Raw genomic sequence first — 23,115 nt, forward strand, 5'->3', positions numbered from 1 at the left:
GATTTCCCCTCACCACAAAGGGGTACAGGGCTCAAGGTGTAGGTTACACAACTGCACTAACATCCAAACGGTCGTCTCCCAGCCCAGCCTCCAGTCACACATTCAGCAGACAGCTTCCCTGGACTTGCAGACAGAGCAGAGCTGACCACCTGGTGACTGGTCTCACCTAGGGAGCTGGAGGGCGAACTCAGCCTGGCTGGGAAGTTTCCCAGCAAATGCTACAAATTGGGAATCATCAGTGGGGAAGGAAAAAACCCAGGTGGGATCTGCTGTCAGGTCCCTAGAGGCCTGTTCTCAGGGGGAGCCCTACATGCAGGCCTGGGACTCACCAGCTCCCCACATAGCCAGTCCTCCCCTTTTGCTGGCTGGCTCCAGACTCACTCCCAAATGGCTTCTCCCTGGGAGGGCCTCTCACTCCCTATTGGTTGCTGGGCGGACTCTGAGTCTGCCTTGGCTCCCTCTCCCTCCCAAATAAATTGGTTAGTCTCTAAGGTGCCACAAGTACTCCTTTTCTTTTTGTGAATACAGACTAGCACGGCTGTTACTCTGAAACCTCCCAGGACAGTGTGTCTCTCCCTGAGCTGCCAGCAGACAGAGTTCCAGGAATCTATGTCATCTCCTTGGGGGTTACATATGCTTATGTGGCTCTCTCCTGTTCACTGGCCTAGTATTAGGTTGTTCAAGATAGGGAAAGTCTGCCTTGTGACTTTTTGCACAACTTTGGCAAACTGGGCCTGAAGCTCCTCAATGTGCTCTGTGTTGTGTGTCAGTGTGTGTTCACCTCAGACTAGACCCACTCAGACAAACCACCAGGGACAAGGTTTTATTCTGTAAAGAAACATAGAACGGGTTTACAATCCAGCAGCCTCCTCTTTGCTTTCCTGCCTCGTGCTCCCAGCTCAGTCAGCTCTCAGACTTCTTGCTGGGAGGGCAGAGGGTACGTCCTGGCAGGAACCAGGAAGTTCTCCCAACGTGCCGTAGTTTGTAGTGCACAGCTTGCCATTCCCAAGGCTGCTGTTGAAGCACACTGGAGCTTGGGCTACATATATAATAAACATTCTGCTAGCACGCCAGCATACATCCTTCAGAAACCCCTACAGAGCAGTTCAGCAACTACCTTGTATAATTTCTCCTGGTAGAACCAATGGACTAACCTCTCGCAAACCCTCTTGTACTGTTGTTCACCCCAAATCTTTGGCTGTGAACTTGAGACTTGGTTCTTTCACTCCCACCACCCATCCGGTTCCTAGGGAGTATGTGTAGTGTCCCTTTGTCACTCAAGGGCTCAGCTGCCCCAACAGTGGTTTGAGGGTCTCCCAACCCCACTCAAAAAACAAGAAACAAGGCAGGGCTGGCTCCTTGTGAAGCAGCTCATAACCATGTGCTGCTTTTAACATCAGAGGGGGCAAGTAAGGGAGATTCTTCAAGCTTTCCCCATGGCCAAATTTCTTTCTCTTCCCCATCTCCTCAGAGGTTGGGGCCTGGGGATTCTGGTTTCTTAACTTCAGCTTCTCCGAGGGGAGTGGGAGGATGTTGATCCTTCACCGTACTGGGGTGGCCCTTTGATCCACACATACTGAATCAAGGCCCACAGCATTTCTTCTCCCACCAGTCTCAGGCAGTTGTAGACTGGGAGGAGACATTCCCATTTCTTCCTGGCTGTAGTTACTGCTATCCTCTCCCAAGCAGCTGCCGTAGACTGTACTTGGGCGTTCCTCACCTTATGGAGGGTGTTCTAGTTTTGGCAGAGCACCGCAACTGTCTCATTGTCTCTACTTTTGGCTGGAGACACTGCCATCACCCTACTCTGTATTGCGTTTGGTTCCCTGTTCAGGGTAGGCAGAGAGTTTATTTCCCTGGCCTGGGCTTCAGGACTCAGAGAATTTCCCTTCAAGTCAGGAGGCCCATCTGTGTGCTACATATTCCACTCAATCTGGTGCAAAGTGCTAATTTTATTCCATCACTATTAAAACAACAAGAAGATCATAAAGCTGTTTTAAGTAACTCCACAGACCAGAATAGAAACATTATACATAGTCTCTTCACTATGCTGCTAGTTCTAACACTTCTTTGGATGTTCCTTCACACTCTAATTGCCCAGCTGAAAGTGCTCTCATTATAAATTTGTTTATAACACTCAAAATGTTTGGATGCTGAGGGTTATGTATAAAGAGAAGGCAGGGTAGTTTAAAAGCTTGTAGTAGTATTTTCTTTCCCCCCTAAGAGCCGCCCCAGAACTCAGCACACTTCTAGGGCCAGATTTTAACCTCTAATATGATGCACATTATTTTGTAACGTGAAAAACTTTGTACTGTGCTTTCATGCACAAACACAGTAACAGATTGTTTCTGGTTTTGCATGCCACTCACTGGAGATTAGAATTTGACTCTGATGCTATGAATGATCATGCAGTCATATCAACTTCCAAGGGCATACTTTGCTCATGTAATTTTCATTGTCATCAATTCAAGTTCTATGTACAAACCAAGTGTAGAACATGTCCCGTAATATGTAAGATGTATTCAGTTTCTCTGTCTCCAGTTATTCTCAACATAGTACGAACAAACACACTTATTACAGTTTATACACACACTTCAGTGGAGAATGAGAGAGAAAACAGACCATTGTTCTTAATCCCTCAAGTAACCCCACCTATGGATAAGGTAGTGATACTAATTACTGATATAAATAGTAAACAGAGCAGAGTAACATCAATACAGTAAAATAAAGCCAATCTGTTTTGCTAGTCCAACATCATAGATGAGTTTTAATGTTACATACCATGGGCCACACTAACATGGGCTTACTACCCAAAGAAGTGTGTTTTGTTTTTTTTAAATGTCACTCACTGTCAGTGGGTGACTAGCTCCTTTCTGGGTCGATGGGGCCAGCCAGCCAGCCACACCGGTGCCATAATTAATTAGTTGCTTTCCAGCCTGAGGGTGGGGGCGAGGTAACAGTTTAATGGACATCTGAACCTCATAAAAGGACTGAGACACCTCCGTCTGAGAAGAACCACAGGGAATGGGCAGGTTTCTGTGGAAGTCCCTGAGCCAGGGTCTATAGGAGGTGAGTTTCTCCAGGGGAACCAGCTTGAGAGTCAAGTGCTCTGTCCCAGAGCCAGAAAATTCTCCAGGGTAACCCAAAAAGGGGCTAGGAACAGGGCCCAGATATCAGGCTGAAGAGAAGCCCTGAAGGGCAGAAGAATATTTTTTCCATTGGAACTTATTTGTCCTTTTTGCTACCCCAAAAGGAATTAGGTTTGTTTGTGATTTGTCCAGAAGGCTAAACCACATCTTCACCACAGACTAATATGAAAAGCCAAGGAGACCCCTCTCGAGGAAAAAGAACTGAGGCAGGGAGTGCCAGCAGTGCCATACTCAACCAGCAGGGGATGCTATGGGGCAGCCATGCCTTATGACACCCTCTAATAATCCCTGTGCTTTGCTGTGTCATTACGTTGTGAATTCTGTGCGGGGAAAGAAACCTCCTTTTAAAATGCAAATTGAATAGTTTATAGTTTCAAATTAAATGCATTCACTCCAGATCCAATAATAGGATGACACTTCTGTTGCGTGATCAGTGAAATACAGACAGTTGTAATAATATCATGATCATATTTAATGTCAAAGCTTCCATTCAAAGACTGCCACCCAACTAACCATATAATGTGATATATACATGGAGCTAAATGTCTCTGGTGTGACTGTCATTTCCATTGTGTGTACTTTAGTCCCTTTCAGATCAGTTGTGCTGTTGTATATTAAACTGTTTATGACCCCAGGTTTTGTATTCCATTGTTTTGGTTTACATTGCACTTTCTAAACTTCCATAAGAGTTTGTCTTGTTCCACAGATTTCACTTAAACAGCAGCTACTAAAGTTAGACATTTGAAAATCAGCAGGTTCAGATAACTTGCATTCAGGTGTTTTAAAAGTGCTGGCTGTGGAGCTAGCTGGACTCATTGATTTTTCAATAAGTCTTGGAATGCTGGGGAAGTTCCAGAGGACTGGAAGAAAGTTAATGTTTGTGCCAGTATTTAAAAGGGTAAGTGAGAGGATCTGGTTAATTATAGGCTTGTCAGTCTGACATTGATCCCAAACAAGATAGTGGAGCGTCTGATAAGGGACTCAATTATTAAAGAATTAAAGGAGGGTAAAATAGTTAATGACAATCAATATGGGTTTATGGAAAATAGATCCTGTCAAACTAATTTGATATCTTTTTTTGTGTGTGTGGGGGGGGTGATATTACAAGTTTGGTTGATAAAGGGATAGTGTTGATCTAATATTCTTAGATTTCTGTAAGGCATTTGACTAGGTACCACATGACATTTTGATTTAAATGAAACCTCCTTAACATGGCACATTAAGTGGATTAAAAGCTGGCTAACTGATAGGTCTCAGAATGTAATTGTAAACAGGGAATTGTCGCTGAACAGGTGGGTGTGTTTCTGGTATGGTCCCACAGGGAGCAGTTCGTAGCCTTATGCTATTTAACATTTTTATTAATGACATGGAAGAAAACATAAAATCATCACTGATAAAGTTTTCAGATGACAAAAATTGTGGGAATGGTAAATAATGAAGGGGACAGGTCACAAATACAGACTGATCTAGGTCGCTTGATAAGCTGAGTGCAAGCAAACAATATGTCTAAATGTAAATGTATACATCTAGGAACAAAGAAAGGAAGCCATACTTGCAGGATAGGAGACTGTATCCTGGGAAGTTGAGACCCCGAAAAAGATTTGGGGATTGTAGTGGATAATCTGCTGAACACGAACTCCTAGTGTGATGCTGTGGCCAAAAGGGTTAATGAGATCCCTGGAGGCATAAACCAGGTGTCTTGAGTAGGGATAGAGAGGTTATTTTACCTCTGTATGCGCTACTGCAACTGCTGCTGGAATACTGTGCCCCGTTCTGATGTCAACAGTTCAAAAAGGATGTTGATAAATTGGAGAGGGTTCAGAGAAGAGCCGCAAGAATGATTAAAGGATTAGAAAACCTGCCTTATTGTGATTGAACTCCTTGAGTGTATCTATTTTGTTTATTAAATAAAAGGGTAGGCGTGACTTGATTACAGTCTATAAATAGCTGCATGAGAAATAAATATTTAATAATGGAGTCATCAATCTAGCATGATCTAATGGCTGAAAGTTGAAGCTAGACAAATTCAAACTGGAAATAACTTCCCAAGGGTTGTGGTGGATTCTCCATCATTGACCATTTTAAAATCAAGATTGAATGTTATGCTAAAAACTCTGCTCCAGGCATTATTTGGGGAACTTCTCTGGCCTGTATTATACAGGAAATCAGACTAGATGATCTGAATGGTCCCTTCTGGCCTTGGAATTTGTGAATGCTTCACTTTTTTTGTATTAGTCATTACAGATGCCTCCTGACTTCTCTATGGTTAAATGAAATTCTGTTCTTCTGTACTTATCTGTTTTGCTTGTTTCTTCCATTCTCTTCTGTCGTTATGGTCTCATATTTAAACTTTATCTTAAGCCCGATCTCCAGTAGTGGACTTGCAAATGGGACTAGTTCCATGGTTCTACAGCTCCTCTATGTTTACTGAAACATTGATTTTCTTCAAGTATATGTAGTTGGGGGAAAATGTATATCCCTTTACACAATGCAGAACCAGTAATAAAGGAGCCCCCTGCCAACCTACAACAAAGAGCTAGTGCCCAGAGAGGAATATCGTTGAGTGAAACAGAAGCATATACTTCTTAGTCTAAGGCAAAGGAAAGCTTGGTTCTCTGAACTGTGGCACTAAAGTCACCAGACATAGAGCCGAAATACTTTCCAACCAACTTGCAAGCAAAGATCCAAAAGAAATCTCCCTCCTTCAACATGCTGTGGAGAAACGGAGGGAATATTACACAACCTGCCTGTCACGGCATTTTCAAATAATAGTGAACACACAGCATGATTCTTTTAAAATAAAATACAAGAGGCGAAATGTAAATCAGTGGGAGTTTTGCCATTGATCTCAGTGGAGCCGCATTTTCACCCAGATCTCTTTCATGCAGAAAATAGCTAATTTTCATTTTGGTAAATATATTATCTTCAATCTTTAGAAGAAGAAAAAAAAGTGTGGATGGTATGTGCCATTTTACAAATGTAACTTCATTTTCCATTCTTATGCAGCAGGGATGTGCTTCTTGTGACAGACAGATAACAAGAAATGTTCGCTTTGCATGTTATAAATGTGTTTCAAGCTTCTTTTATACCTCATTCTGTAAAACTTGAAGGAAACATGATGAGCTGCATTTACACGGAGAGTTGATGAAGAAGCGGGGTGGTGCTTTGGTACTGTAATTATAAGCTTTCTCCAGCTCTAGTACCTAGCTGTGTGTGTGTGTTTGTTTTAAGATTAACAATTAAAAGCAATATAAAGAAATGCCTTGTTGGGACTGCAGATGCTATTTCATGTATTATTTTTGGATGGCAACCCCATATAGTGTCTGTCTCATGCTTGTAAGTAGGTCCTTACAGGGGAAAAAAAAGTCTCAGTGAGAAATGTGTTGTGTATTCTTTTGTCTTGGTGTTGTGCCAGGCTATTAGTACTATGCAGGAGCGGGGAAGACTACAATGGTATTTTGAAGGAACTATGGATACTTAGAGGGGCGAGGGCCCCAAAAAAGGCTGATGCATTCTTAGGGCTGAGCGTCATTGGGGTTGAGTGACCAGCAAAGTTTTAAAGCTATTGTTGATCATGAAGAAATGTTACAAAGGCAGGTATAAAGGTCTGGGATTAAGCAAACTATGTGAACAGCAAACAGTGGAGTTACTAGAAGAAATTCCAAGAGGCAGAAGCTCATTCATGACATGACAGATTCTATGAAGCCAAGTGGTATCTTTGAAGTAATAACATCAACTGGGAACAGAATGACCAACGTGGCTGAATTGTGGAAGTTGTCTGTCTCTCTTTCTGAACTAAGATAAGAAGGGCTAATATATGAAGTGAAAGTTGGTTTTCTTTCTAGAGGGGAAGATGCAGGGGTTCAGACAGCAATCAAAATCACTGAGGAAAAACCAAAGCTAAACAGATGGAATAAGAAGGAAGACATTATAAATCACCAATGCTTTCTTCTCTATCTGGTTTTAAATAATTTTATGTGTATTTCCAACAATCAAAGCAAGACAAGTCGTGTTCTGCAACAGAAGAGGTGACATATTTCATGTACAAAAATGTATATACAAATGCAAGGAGTATGGGAGTTAAACTAGAAATCACACTAAATGATGGATATTATGATCTAGTAAGTGTCACTGAGACCTGATGCAATGTGTCTCGTGAATTGCAATGTCAATATAGATAGGTACAATCCATACAGGAGAGACAAAATGAGAAAAGGTGGTGAGTTGGCACTATGCCATTTATCCTACAGATCTACAATGCCACTGAGGTACAAAGAAGAGAGGAGGCGTGTCTGTCATTGATGCTTCAGGGCCAGGATGGAGAAATGAACATCCTTCTGAAATGGTCTGATTGTTCACTTTTGCCATAACTGCTCCCTCACACACACCCACACACAAAAGCTTGAAGTATTGAATAGTTATTCAAAAATGCATATGAAGTTAGACAAATAGCTAGTAAATGCACACTGAAGAACCACACGCACAGGCAAAGAGATGGAGTAGATGATTTCCATCTCTGGACTGTAAGATCTAAAGAAAACAGAGTGAACAATGAAGTGATTTGCTTGGTTTGGTTCAAAAGTTGATGGCAGCCTGACCAATATATGATGGAAGATTGGATTTTTTATGTCAGCCAAACCCTGTATACCTCCTGATCTCTATATGCTTATTAATATGATAAAGAGGGCTGAACAATTTTAAATTTAAACCTTCTCTGGTGTGCTTAGCGAAAATCAGTTTTAGAGTATTTACACTCTTAGTACCGTACTCAGACAGGGGTGAAGTGACTGAGGAGACTGGATTTGAGACTGAGAAGGTGAAATAATGACTGACAGGTGTTCAATTATTACAGGTTTCAGAGTAGCAGCCGTGTTAGTCTGTATTCGCAAAAAGAAAAGGAGTACTTGTGGCACCTTAGAGACTAACAAATTTATTTGAGCATAAGCTTTCGTGAGCTACAGCTCACTTCATTGGATGCATTCAGTGGAAAATACAGTGGGGAGATTTATATACACAGAGAACATGAAACAATGGGTGTTACCATACACACTGTAAGGAGAGTGATCACTTAAGATGAGCTAATACCAGCAGGAGAGTGGGGGCGGGGGGGGAGAAAACCTTTTGTAGTGATAATCAAGATGGGCCATTTCCAGCAGTTGACAAGAACGTCTGAGGAACAGTGGGGGGGGGGAATAGTTTTACTTTGTGTAATGACCCATCCACTCCCAGTCTCTATTCAAGCCTAAATTAATTGTATTCAGTTTGCAAATTAATTCGAGTTCAGCAGTCTCTCGTTGGAGTCTGTTTTTGAAGTTTTTTTGTTGAAGAATTGTCACTTTTAGGTACAGGGATTCACACTGTATAAAGAAGAAAAATGCCCATATTTTCCATGATGGAACAAGGCTATTTCCTCTGCATACAATAACAGACACTCAACTACTCCCTAGTGAGGCCACATTTTTATTTTCTGAAGTTTGCTGCTAGAGAACATTGAAGTGTGGTCTTTGTGGACTCTCAGCAGACATCAAAAGGAATGATCATGTTCTGTGCATCCAGTACTTTCTCACTCAGTGTTTTTGAAATCTATTTGATAAGCAGTAACTATAAGTAAAAGTGAATAGTTAAGGATATAGTTAATCTAAATAGTCTGGTCTAATGCTGTTTTTATATATGCTGGGAAAGCTTTTTGGTTTTATGTTTCCTTTATATAAAACAGTGTTGTGTTATTCGGTCACAAAGGTGTCATGTATAAGACCTCTCAATGGTACTTATCTGGCCCCCATCACCTTAGAAACTGAGCACCTCACAATATTCTTGTGAGGAACAGAAGAACTATTTTCCCCTGTGACCGGGGTTTCTCAATTAGGGCAAATGGCAAAGAATAGGGCAGAAAATCCCCAAAGCTGGTGGATATTCCAATACTTAGATTTACCAAGCCAGCACAAAACAGCTTCTACAATACCTTACCGGTTGCACAGAATCCAAAACACAGTTCCCTTTTAGTAACCCAGCCTTGGTTTTCCACCCAGACACCCAAGTCAAATATGATGAAGATTACTGAAAATCTTATTAATTATATAAGAAAGTTCTACCAATCCCAAAGGATTGGACACATTACCTCCCAATTTAATGAATATTTCAGATTTTACCCAAATACCCTCCTATAGCCAATTCTTATTAACTAAACTAAAATTTATTAAAAAAGAAAGAGAGAGTATTGGTTAAAAGATCAGTATACATACAGACATGAGTAAAGATCTGAGATCAGTTTCATAGTAGAGATGGTGAGCTTTGGAGTTACAAGAGTTCTAAAATTAGTCCATAGATTCAGTCCAATGTTCATATCCAGGGTGATCCAGGTGGGGCAGGAGATCTCAGTCTTACGACTCAAGCTTCCTCTGCATGAAGCATCGAGCAGATCTGAGATTAAAGGATCAGGTCCCAAGAGTCTTTTTGTACAGTTTTCTGGCAGGCTATGGTAGCCTTTTCACAGCAGGTGTTCCTTGGATGAAGAATAGCAGCTTTGAAGTAAAACTACCTATTCTCTGGGCGTGCCCAAGTAACTAGTTGCATTCATCAGCATAAGGTAATTATTTCATTAAGCAGTTTATAGACAGTTTACCACAAACCTTGAAGTGAAATATAGACAGTGACATTATCACACCCATGTTTCATCTAAATGTTAATATTTCCTTTTGTTCTCTAAATCAATAGCTATAGTAATAGACAGGAACTGTTTGTTTACATGGCTAACATCTAACAAGATATAAGTAAACACATACAGTTAGTATCACCTCTAATTTTCTAACAATACAGGTTTGCATTTCAAAGTTCTAGCCTGTCTAACATGGAATTACCATTTACATACTTTTCTAACATGTCTCTAAAGGTAGAATCTGGGTCAATTAGCCGGCTAGCTGCTTAACCCTTTCTGGCCAGGTGTCAAATCCCATTTACAGATGGGAAGCAGAGGCAATAAGTGACTAACACAAGGAGGCTGTGCAGACAAGGGAAGTGAACCCAGGGAAGTGAACTGCTCGGCCAGTGTCCTGACCACGGGACTGTCCTTTCTCTCTGAGGAAGGCCCAGAACCAGCATAATGCACACCCATCCACTCCTGCTAGGTTTCTCAGGCAAGTTAGTAATACCTTATAGTTGACTGTGTCAAATGCTGCTGATAGCAGAATGAAGATGAATGCTGGTCCTTTATATGGATTAGAGATGAGATTCTCCATACATCTGACCAGCCCAGACTCGGTGCTATAGCTTAGACTGAAACATAACTGTGCCATGTAAGGTATTAGGAGAGGTTAGATGTTGCAGACAGCATCTCACTTTGCTCCAGAATGATAGGTTAGACACCAGAGAGAAGGTGGGTGAGATATCTTTTATTGGACCAACTTCTATTGATGAGAGAGAAAGAGAGAGAAGCTTTTGTGCCACACAGAGCTCTTCTTTGGGTCACCTAATGTCCTGGGACCGACCAGGCTACAGCTACACTGCATACAACAGGTTAAACATCAGTCAGAAACTGGCAGATGGGTTACATCAAAAGGTGTTTTTTAGAGTGCTAGATGAGATATTCTGGGCTTAAGTTGACAAGGAGTTTCGGACGGTAACTGAAGGATAACGCTGTGTCTCCATAAGGATAAGGATAACACTGAATCTGAAACTTAGGGGGAGGAATTTAGGAAGGCGAAATGTAATTATTCACAGTGGATTAGGTTAGATCACTGAGGTTAATAGTAGAACACTTTCAGGCAAATAGTTTATTTGTCAAAAAATGCAATTTCATTTAACCTGAAACTTCTCATGAATTTGTGTCAAATTTGCCAAATACTTTCAGCTCCAAAGATAAAATTCAGGTGCGTTCCAGAAGGTGGCTTAGACACCATTCAGCAAGTGGTGGTGATGCCTCTGCTGCCCCCTCCTGTGACCAACAGCCCAGAGGTTAAGGCACTCGCCTGGACGGTGAGAGACCAGCATTCAAGTTCCTGTTTTGGAGCAAGAATTTGAACCCAGATCTCCCACATCCAGGCAAATGTCCTTACGACCTGGCTATTCTGTGATAGGACTTTTGCATTAATTTAGATAGAATACGGTCCAAAGTGTCAAAGGTATTAACAAAACCCAATCACTGTCCACCTTTAAACAGTGTTAAACGAGGTTTGGTAGACAGAGATCTCAGTGTGCTTAGTACAGTGACAAACACATCATTAAAAATCCCGTTAACCTTTTATTAAAGATACAGAAAAGAAGGAAAAACAGTTAAAGCATTTGAAATGCAATGTATTAAGGCTTTCATTTTAACAGCATCACTTGTTCCCTTGCCCTTTTAGATGGAGAGAGTTTTCAGAAGGATACCGCCCTCGCTCTTGTTTGACGGTCTCTTAGGTAGTATCAAAGATGGTAAAAGCTGTCCTTTTGGGGGAAAAGAGAAGAAGTTAGTTGAGATGGGTTGGAGCTGCTGCTGCTGTTAAAGTCCGATCAAATTTCCTAAAATAAAAACATACACAACATGGGAGAGAAAAGAATAATAAACATAGAAAGTGTGGCTTCTGCCGCTGGTCTTGACTTCTGGAGAAACAGAGGCCTGGCACAAGACCAAGACCTGGCAAACTTGTACCAGCATTGGGCTGTTTAGGGCATTACTTTTAGCTGCCTCTGTCAGGATTGCAGCAGTTGCTGCAAAATATAAAATCTTGGCTGGCTTACCCAGGCTCTTATTAGACAGAAGGAAAAAGAAGAGAGATCAGAAAGAGAAGAAATAAGGTAGGGGGGGAAAAGGACGCTTCTTGGGGATGGAATGACAGTCTCACTTTCTAGGTGGTGTTCAGGATTCATCCATTGCTGGTGGAAGTGGCAGTGGCAGCTGGCTCCTTCTTTTTCTGGCCTGGTTTGGTCAGGACATCTCTCAGGAATCCGATTGTGATAAAGACTGTCCAGGGTTCTCACTCTGGATCCCTGGGTCCCAGGAGATGGGGTGGGGGAAGTGGGGGCGGCAGCCATGATGGTTAAGATCGCTCTTTCCCCTTTCAGTCAGCCATTGTTGCCAGTAGCCAGCTTTTCCCCTCTGCTTGTGTTGTTATAGGTTATTGTGGCACTTTGTGAACTGGTCATCCTCTTTTTACAGTAGAACTCACAAATAGGGTAAATTTGTAGGCCCAATTATTGCAACAGGTCTCTCTCAATCTCTTCTCTTGAGATTGTTCCATTTTGTATGAAATACTTAAATATTCATTGGGCCAGTGAAAGAGTGTGAGAGAGACTCTCTAGCCTGGTGGTTTGGGCACTTTCCTGAAGGGGACAAGGGACACCTGGTTTCCAGTCCCTGCTATAATGACTATTTAATTGTTTATACAAAATAAAACAGCTTTAGCAGAAGAATTGAGAGACCTCCTGTCAAGGTTCCTTCCCCACTCTGAACTCTAGGGTACAGATGTGGGGACCTGCATGAAAACCTCCTAAACTTATTTTTACCAGCTTAGGTTAAAACTTCCCCAAGGTACAAACTATTTTACCTTTTGCCCTTGTACTTTATCGCTGCCACCACCAAATGTCTAACAGATATATAACTGGGAAAGAGCCCGTTTAGAAATGTCTTTCCCCCCAAAATCCTCCCAAACCCTACACCCCCTTTCCTGGGGAAGGTTTGATAAAATCCTCACCAATTTGCATAGGTGAACACAGGCCCAAACCCTTGGATCTTAAGAACAATGAAAAAGCAATCAGATTCTTAAAAGAAGAATTTTAATAGAAAAAAAGTAAAAAGAATCACCTCTGTAAAATCAGGATGGTAAATACCTTACAGGGTAATCAGATTCAAAACATCAAGAATCCCTCTAGGCAAAACCTTAAGTTACAAAAAGACACAAAGACAGGAATATCCATTCCATTCAGCACAGCTTATTTTCTCAGCCATTTAAAGAAAACAGAATCTAACGCATACCTAGCTAGATTACTTACTAAGTTCTAAGACTCCATTCCTTTCCTGTTCCCGGCAAACGCATCACACAGACAGAGAGAGAGGCTTTGTTTCTCCCTCCCCCCAGCTTTTGAAAGTATCTTGTCTCTCATTGGTCATTTTGGTCAGGTGCCAGCGAGGTTATCCTAGCTTCTTAACCCTTTACAGGTGAAAGGGTTTTTCCTCTGGCCAGGAGGGATTTTAAAGGTGTTTACCCTTCCCTTTATATTTATGACACCCCCCCACTGAAGAATACCCTACAGCTCACAGGTTAGAGCATTCACCTCTAACATTGTTTAAATCCCTGCTCTGCCGCATTTGAAGCAGTAACTTGAACTTGGGTCTCCAACATCCCAGGTTAGTGCCTTAACTGTGGGAGGGGCATTGACAGTTCCTCCCCCTGTTCCATGAAAGCCCAAAATCAAAACATTTTTGTTTTGGAATTGAACAAAATGTTTCATTTGACCCAAAACTAATTTTGTTTTCTTTTCTTTACTTTTGCTGAAAAAGTCAAAACATTTTATTTTTGGATTGATCTGAAGCAAAATCTCTCTGTTTTTTTCAGTTCATCCAGTGAACTGTTAACCTCTGAGGATAGGACAATAAGCAATGAGCTTAAATAGCACCAAGGGCAGTTTAGGTTGGACATTAGGGAAAACTTCCTAACTGTCAGGATGGTTAAGCACTGGAATAAATTGCCTAGAGAGGTTGTGGAATCTCTGTCATTGGAGATTTTTAAGAACAGGTTAGACAAACACCTGTCAGGGATGGTCTGGATAATACTTAGTGCTGCTATGAGTGCAGGGGACTGGACTAGAAGACTCTCGAGATCCCTTTCAGTCCTATAATTTTACGAAGCAAAAATGATTATTTGCACAGTTCTAGTTAATATCTCCTACTCAGGGTTATTAAGGATCACTCTTTGTGAAACTGCTCAGGTTTTGTTTTAAGTCTCCTCCAACAGGTGACCCACTCTAACAACATAGTTGCCCCTAACAACACTCTGGGTTGTTTATTCAGTTCAGGCTCTTAGAAAAGTGCAGCACACAGATACCTGTTCCAGCCAGGGAGACCCAGCTTAGCTAGTGGAGTCTAATGAGGTCACAGCCCACGGTGTTATAGCACCAGTAATTGCTGAATAAATAAATCACTAATAACTCTCCAATGTTATAGCGTCAACTTTCTTCATGTAGAAAAACACTGTCTCTCCCTAAGTATGAGTTTTTCCAATATCAGTATTAAACTTCCACTATTATTAGGACTACTGTATGCCCAAGTTGCAAAATTAACACCTTGTAATTATCTTGTACATTTCATGTCATTCACTGTCAACATTCTGAATATAAAGAACAATGTGCAAACCCAGAAGTATTTTCAAATGACAAAGCCATTATCAGTGCTAAACTCTGTTATCAGCCAGTAGCCAAATGTTTCAGCAGATGCAACCAAATGCGATTAAAGTTTCGAGACCAGAAACATTTAGATGCAAAAAGAACTTTTGCATAAACAGTTTTGCCTTAAAACATTATCTCCCAGTGCATGTACCATAATTTTTCCATCTGTTTACTATACATCTGAGGAAAGCAAAAACTAGAATATTGTAAAATTATAGTTATCTGATTAATTTCTTTTTCAGTTACTGGGTATTCTTCTAGGTGGGAGATAGAAATTCACTTTTTATTGTGAATGTGGATAATTGTGGGCTCCAGAATATTCCCTGAAATTCAATGGCTGCTTATTTTTTCTTTTCTCTGATTTGAGATTATATATAAACACAAATAGCCTAACAATGGATATTCTTTCTTATGTGGTTAAATAGGGCTGGTTTAGCTACATTCTTAAAATGGCTGGCTGCATTTCAGTGAGACTATGCATTTGCTTTGGAAGTGTCCTGTTGTGCCATTTAATTAACTTGTGTCATGTGAAATATGTGAACTAAGAGATTTACTATAAATTCCGAAATCCCAGAGGACATGAGTATGGACGTGTTTCTGTCATGCTCCATTCCCAATATGAGCACAAGTGTTTTTGAGACTGTATTAGAGGAACTTCATTAAATGAGGAAAATCAGTAGGGAAATACTTAGCAAAGTGAGAGAGAAGCTTTATTATAATACAAGCTAGTACACTGCCACTTATTCTTCAGTGCATCCCAGTGAACATAACAGCTACAAATCAGTGATAGAAAATAGATGATGTTTAATATATCTGATGGTGGCCTTCTCGTCCCACAAATCTATACCATCGAACAACTCTGGTGCCCTTGGAACTGAAGCAATTTAAAAAAAAATATTTAGAGTATCTTTCTGGAACGTTGGCAAGTAGTTTATTGGGAATTTTTGTTGGTCAGTTTTGTTATTTGCTAGACTAGGCATTAAGTTACAGCATAGTATTTTATTAGATACCCAGAGGCCTTTGGGCATGGAAACCTATAACGTAAACATAATAAATTTCACCAAATTTTCACCAGTGAGTACATTCAGCCTAACTGTTTTCTTAACTCTCACTGTTACTCCAGATCTCAGGGTTAACATCTGAGGGGTAAATAATGCAAATTTGCTTATTTGTCACATGACTTTTGTAGCCAGTTATGAGACAATATTTTTCCTTCTACATAAACATAGAAAGTGGAGATGGAAGGAACTACAGCTCAACTGTGTTGTGTTTAAATGATTAAGTGCCTCATGGATGTATAGAAGGAATGTGTGTTAAGTGTGTGCCTCGTGTGCTTCCTACAGGGATGAGAAGTCCATGTTCTGCCTCTGCAAAATTAAATTATTAACCTCAAATATTCAGTCTCCTTTAATGTACTGAAGGAACCACCCGTTAATATTTAGAAAACCAAAACATTCTTCTGTGTGGTAGTGCATGGAGCTGGAGTTGTAGAACAGATGGTCTTAGGCAAGTGTTGCGTTTATTAATGCAGGTATTGTACCTGCAGAATAAGGACAGTTAGAGGATATGCTGCCCAGGTGCCCAGAACTGTGTGTATTGTTCTGTGAGAGGTCCCACCAGTGCTACATGGATAGGAGCTGTCTTTTTTCTGGTCTGGAATCTGATGTCCTTGCATATGCAGCCCAAATTCGCATAGGATTTTTGCCATCGTATTGTATTCTGAGCATATATTTAGTTCATTGTTACAGTGAAGTCTTTCAACATTGCTCCCCTCCCTCTGAAAATTTCTCACCTGTCATTTTTTTTTATTGCCTACAAAGTCTGTATAATGTAGCATTCTCCTATTATCTTTGTTATCACTTCACCTTGTGGGATACAAGCTCCTTATGCACCAGCTCCTTGTGCGCTGAACCACCATTGCATCATCATCTCCTTTGCTAGCCCCGTGCCTTTTACACCCGGAACATCTTCATGTCCTCATTCATCAACATGCACTCTTTCTTCCTTCAAATTCCGTTTTAAAATTCACCTCTTCAGTTGATCCATCCTTCCCTTTTCTTATCGTTCAGGTCATGTCTGTGCTTGGAGCGGAGTGTGTGATTCCCAGCTTGCATAGACATACTCACTCTAGCTCTCATCAAGCTAGTGCGCTAAAAATAGTAGTGTAATGTAGCCATGATAGCATGGACAACAGCAAGTGGCACTACAGGCTAGCTATGCAGAGTACCAACCTGAGTGGGTTTGTACTCTGCACACCCCTGGCTCCAAGTGTAGATATAGCCTTAATACCCTGTAGACCCTGAGCTAGACTAGCGACTATATGTTTCTTGTCTTGAATGTATGTATTCTTACTTAGATTGTAAGAATTTCGGGTCAGGGAACATGTCTCATCTGTTTTGTAAAGTGCAGAGTAAATTCCCAGATATATGTTTTATTATCATAATTTCCCCAAAAATATTTTTTCTTTTATTTTTCCTAACTGAATTTCATTTTGTTACATGCTGCCCGTACACCCTGCTCTTAGAGAAGGACTCACAAATCTATTTAGTGAGATTGTTTCCACAGTTACCGAATGTGTTTGAAGAACTAGCTGGTTTGTTGAAAGGTATGGCTCAATAGTTTGCCGGTCTCAGAATGGTAGCGACAACATAAGGGCTGCTGCTTGTACAAAATGTAACCATTAGCATGGCATTGGTAATGAAAACCATCTGTGGAATTTTTGTCTAATGGTAGGAAGCACTCTGCTAATAATGTAGGACAAGGAGAGGCACAGAGTGGATGCTATCCCCGAGAGTTGGTGGAATGGAGACTTCTTCTCTTTTCGGATAAAAATCAGTGTGAGAATTAGGTCACACATGCCTCTTTAGTTGAAGTAAAAATAAATGTGGGACATAGAATGCAATTCTATTATGTGTGTATTAACCTACTGGGCTTGAGATGGTTTAGAGTGAGTTTCTGTGTTTGTACTGAAGAAACAGATTTTCTGCTGAGGGATTTCTTCTTCGGTTATCTTTTGGCCTCAGTCACTGATGGCTCTTGAAAAACAAAAGCAAAACAAGATTTTTGTGTAGCTGATCTTAAATGGTTGAGAGCTTAATTGCATCGGTTTTTGCGATCTCTCAGAAATTATACACAATCCATATCTACCACAAAGTTCCTTAAATGGTTCTGTGCTGCCCACCATCCTGGTCCCTAGTATGGGGTGAACTAGTAGTGTGATGTAGGAAAGTAGGATTGTGACCAGAGTGCTGCTTTGCTCTGGCTAGTGTTGGGTGGTGGATGGCCCATTGGGAGCCAATAAGAACATAAATTAGAGCAGCCTGTCATGAGGCACTGAGGTCCAAACCTGGCGGTACCACCTAGTAGCAATGGTCTGGGCTGTAACACCCAGTGGTGAGAACCCATGGCCGGGGTAGGGGAACCCAGGACCTCCCTATTCCACCAGCTTCCAAACCAGGGCACAATAGTTCAAATATGTAGCCTGGAGCAGATGCCCTTAGGCCTGTTCCCTGGGCCACTTCCTACCCCAGCTTCGGTTCCTCTGTCTGCACAATTGATCAGTTTCTGGATTCTCCCTGGAGTTCTTTCTGATCACACTCCAGCAGGTCTTCCTCTCTCAGCCACGGCCCATCGTTCCCTGCCTTCGTGGAGTGAAGGGCCTGTGGCGGTTCGGCAGTGGGGTCTTGTGCATGGAGCCCCAATGCTTCTTTGCAGGAGCTTTCAGTGCATGACTTCTCCCCTGCTCTGTCTGCCCAGACTGAATTAAGCTGCTCCCTTTTGAGCCCAGCCTCCAACGGGAGAATGCCCAGCAGGTGCGACTGGGCAGGGCCTTCTGGGCCCAGAGCTGGTGTCTCTAACCTCACTTCACCATTCTGGGACTTGTACACCCCATCACACACCTCTAATTTACAGTCTGGGCTGAGAATCCAGGGCATTCAAAGGTTCCTTGAAGCCATTTTTTTTCCCTTCCTTCCCACCCATTCCCATGCTAACTGAAGATATGGAGAATTGAGGGGTATGTGTGGGTGGTTTCAAATTATGCATATACTATCTAATTGGCAGATGAATATATATTATGTAACTGCTAATCACATTAGAGAGACAAGGTGGGTGAGGTAATATTTTTTATTGGACAGACTTCTGTTGGTGAGAGAGTCTCTAAAATTCTGGGACCAGCATGGCTACAACACTGCATACAATCATATTAGGAAGATGAAAATAAAATAGAATAAAAAGAACTAGGAATCCATAAGAGGTGAAAAGAAAAAGTGGTTGGCAGATGTATTACTGGCAAGGCAGGAAAGAAGAGGAGAGAAGGAATGGAAAACAGGCTGACAAGCGAGGACCTGCTGGCTTGCTTGTTTTTGGACGATCATTATTTCTGTGGGGCGCATCTGTGTTATGAAACTACCTTGTAGCAGCTCCCAGGATGAGGAGAATAGATCCAGATTGCCTCATATTAAACACATATTGCACAGCCACATTTAATTTGATGTTTGTCTCTTTCAGTTTTCAAATTTAAATACAATCCTAGTGACATAAGGTAAAATCCTTTCTTCTTCCATATGTGTGGAGGGGGGAGGGAGGCTTAAATTCAACAGAGCCTCTGTGATTTCAGTATGCACGGTGTGAAAGTCTATTTGGGGCACAGTCCATCCCTTGCGGTGGTCATGGAGCAATGGTTTGCAGTGGCTCTCTGCAGCAGCACAAAGGGGATGTTAAGGGCTGAGTTGGGGCAGGACAAGGTAAGGAGAGGATGCAGCTGTGTGGACCGAATGGCTAAATCTCCTAAAGAGGGGTCAGCAAATAATGTTCTGGGAAGGATTCTTTCTTCCCTGTTCTCCATGGAGATACCCAGCACTTAATCTATATGCTTGGGCCTTGCTTATGCTGTGGGTCAAGGACTTGGCAAATCGATCATGTTAAAGTCTTTCTTGTGGCCTGAGAAGTCATCTCAGTGAATGGAATTTTGTTTGTTTGTTAAGTGAATGATATTTATTTTTTGTAATGAGGAAACCATTTCAAACTGTATGCTAGCAATGTACCTAGCAGCTTAAAATGCACTATGTTGCTCTGCAGTGTCTAATAGATGGTTTAAAAACAATAAATCATAAAATAAACTGTCTTGTATTTTTTTTAGAAAGTTAATAATTACTGTGAATGATACTGAAATTATGCAAGAAGAAGTGAAAGGCAGTCTTCTAATGGAAGTTATGGGGCTTGATTCTGATCTCCATTATAATGGTGTAAATCTAGAGCCAGTGGTATCAATTAAATTACTCTGGGTTTGCACTGACATAACTGAGATCACAATCAAGCCCCATGGGTTCTAATCCTAGTGAGTCTCTATAATCTCTTCCCTGGCATCATGTTGTAAGGAATCAATTGCATTATCAAAATTGTTCAGCTTTTAGATTGTGCTGATATAGTCCGGTTGAACTGTCACATCTACCTCCTAGATGAAGAAAATGTTAAAAGTCCTCTATTGTATAACACACAACTCCAGTGGAGAGCCAATAAATTTTAGTGTAAAAAGGAAAGACCAAGTATTTTGGTTCCAGAAAAGTAGCTGTGTGAAAGTACAACACATAAGAATTAGTCACTAATAAAAAATGTATTGCCTTTATGATGTACTTAAAGCTACATAAATAGTCTTTGATTGCACACAGCTGGAGACCTATATATAAAGAGAGCAATAAACATGATACTGTACCAGTGAAATGACTGAGTGAATTAATATAGTTTATATAAAATTTGTACCTAGTTCTGTTGTGTTCCTCTTCCTCCACTTTTTGTATGTTTTATCATAGAATGGTAAGACTGGAAGGGACATCCAGAGGTCATGATTCTAATCCAGTCCCCTGCACTCATGGCAGGACTATATTATCTAGACCATCCCTGACAAGTGTTTGTCTAACCTGATCTTAAGAATCTCCAATGATGGAAATTCCAGAACTTCCCTAGGCAATTTATTTCAGTGCTTAACCACCTTGGCAATTAGGAAAAACTTCCTAATATCCAACCTAAACAGCCTTTGCTGCAATTTAAGCCCATTGCTACTTGTCCTATCCTAAGAGGTTAAGTAGAACAATTTTTCTCCCTCCTCCTTGTAACAGCCTTTTATGTACTTTAAAAACTGTTATGTCCCCTCTATTTTCTCTTCTCCAGACTAAACAAACCCAGTTTTTTCAATCCTCCTTCATAGGCCATGTTTTCTAGACCTTTAATAATTTTTGTTGCTCTTCTCTGGACTTTCTCCAATTTGTCCACATCTTTCCTGAAACGTGGCACCCAGAACTGGACACTATATTCCAGTTGAGGCCTAATCAGTGCAGAATAGAGTGGAAGAATTACCCTATATACTCATTCATAAGCCGAATATTTTTGGTAAAAAAGTGACGCATCAAAGAACGGGGGTCGGCTTATAAATGGGTCTACACCAAAATTTGATGATTTTAAACTCTATGGAATCATTGAATTGAATACCTAATACATTGTCATTTTGTTTACATGGAGCTTCTGCAGGCATGGAGTCCTTCAGCTCCCTGTGGCCGCGGTTCGCTGTTCCCAGCCAGAGGGAGCTGCGGAAAGTGGCACATTCCCATTGGCTGGGAACGGCGAACTGCAGCCACAGGGAGCTGAGGGACTCCATGCCTGCAGAAGCTCCACGTAAACAAAACATCCAGGCCTGCTAGTGGCTTACCCTAATGGGCCAGGATCCAAAGTTTGCCAACCCCTGAAATATAGGGTCGGCTTATGAAAGGGTCATACAGTTTTTGCTATTTTTACCTATCCATCTTGGGGGGTCGGCTTATAAATGAATGGGCTAATGAACGAGTATATACAATACTTCTCTTGTCTTGCTTACAACACTCCTGTTAATACAAATCTAAGACTGAAATTTGTAAGGCCATTTTTTCTTTGTGAATAAGAGTGCTTAGCACAATGAGACCTCTAACAGACATTCTAATAGAAATAATTAATAATAATTATCCCTTCTTACATTTTATATTATCAATTTCCATTCTTCCTGTATAGCGTTCTGAAGAGTTAAATAAAGAGAGCAGTAATGTGATGTTAAGGTCTATATGAAGATATCTCCTACCCAAACCTGGATATTTTAAGAAAGATGTGGACAAATTGGAGAAAGTCCAGAGGAGATCAACAAAAATAAGAGGTTTGGAAAAAATATCCAAGAGGAAAGGCTGAAAGAATTGGGCATGCTTAGTCTGGAGAAGAGAGGAATGAGTGGGGACATAAGTCTTCAAATATGTGGAAGGTTGTTAAGAAGATTGTTAGAGAATGAGCAGGCTGACCGAAAGGTGTATTGAGTAAACGAGCTTCTTTATTGCAATACTTGTTCCCCTCGATCCAATTGTCGAGTAAGCACTGAGCTAATCACATCACAGTCTTTTATCTAAGTTAATATGTAAATACCTACTTTTACTACAATACCCCCTAAACCTTAGAGTAATATGAACACTCATACAATGAATATTAATAGCTATATGCTGAATATATTTATTCCCACCCCTGTTTACTGTTTACAGCATTAAGCATATTCTACAGACATTTTTACCTTGAAGATACATTTCTCTGCAGCAATTGCAGCCACAAATTTCCTTGAGCAGCAGTTCACAGGTAAGGGAGGAAGGGGCCATGACCCCAATGTCATTTATGTAGCTGGGAAAGGAAGGGAGGGGGCGATAACGCTTCTTTACACAAAGGATATTGTTTAGACACCCACATTCCTTATGCAGCTGCAACGCTTATCAATCCTTAACAAGCAGAAGGGAAGGGACAGGGATGGCACTTTATCTATCAAGCGCAGTAACTGTACCTGCCCGGGTTCTACTCTCTAATACCATATCAGCACATCAGCAGTTTCCCCAGTTTTTACTTAACCTTTACATATCCCAATAAGGATGGTGATCAATTGTTCTCCATATCCACTGAGAGAAGACCAAGAAGGACTCAGTTAATCATCAGCAAGAAAGATTAAGGTTAGATATTAGAAAAACTTTCTAACTAAAAGGATAGTTAAGTATGGGAATAGGCTTCCAAGGGAGGTTATGGAATCCCCATCACTGGGAGGTTTTTAAGAACAGGTAGACAAACATTTGTCAGGGATGGTCTAGGGTACACAATCCTGCTTCAGTGTGGAGGAGATGGATAGATGATCTCTTGAAGTCCCTTCCAGCCCTGCATTTCTATAATTCTATATTCAATATGCTGATAATTCCAAACTGTATGTCAGTATGACAACTGACCATGTATCACCTAACCTAGTGTAAAACCCATCTGTAATCCTGGACTTTTGTGGAAAGGGGATTATTTTTGGACTTTAGTTGTACAAATTCTATTATATTTTGGGTTGATACCATTAGTTTTGATTTAATTTTATTTGAATTTATATTTTATGCAGCGTTTTATGGTTTTAATATTTCAAAAGTATGCAAATAATGGTAGCTTATTCAATTTTTAAAACAAATAAATAAATAATGGAAAATATTTCCAGCTTCTCCTGTTCTCATTCCCAGTGATAAGAGAATTAGGCTCATTTGTAATTTGTATTGAATTATTACACAAAAAGCATTTCTCACAAATC

General features: G+C 40.9%; 1 protein-coding gene and 1 long non-coding RNA gene across 8 annotated transcripts in view; one reads left to right on the forward strand and one right to left on the reverse strand.

The window, feature by feature from the left end:
- Nucleotides 1-23,115, forward strand: part of MTUS2 (microtubule associated scaffold protein 2) — a 502,895-nt gene that overhangs the window by 113,582 nt on the left and 366,198 nt on the right. The gene's annotated exons all lie outside the window — the stretch shown is intronic.
- Nucleotides 8,152-23,115, reverse strand: part of LOC140910346 (uncharacterized) — a 62,775-nt gene continuing 47,811 nt past the window's right edge. The window contains exon 4 of the long non-coding RNA XR_012158548.2: nucleotides 8,152-11,570. This is a non-coding gene — a long non-coding RNA (uncharacterized LOC140910346). The remainder of the gene's footprint in view (nucleotides 11,571-23,115) is intronic.

Source organism: Lepidochelys kempii, chromosome 1 (genome assembly GCF_965140285.1).
Source record: "Lepidochelys kempii isolate rLepKem1 chromosome 1, rLepKem1.hap1, whole genome shotgun sequence".
Lineage (NCBI taxonomy): Eukaryota > Metazoa > Chordata > Testudines > Cheloniidae > Lepidochelys > Lepidochelys kempii.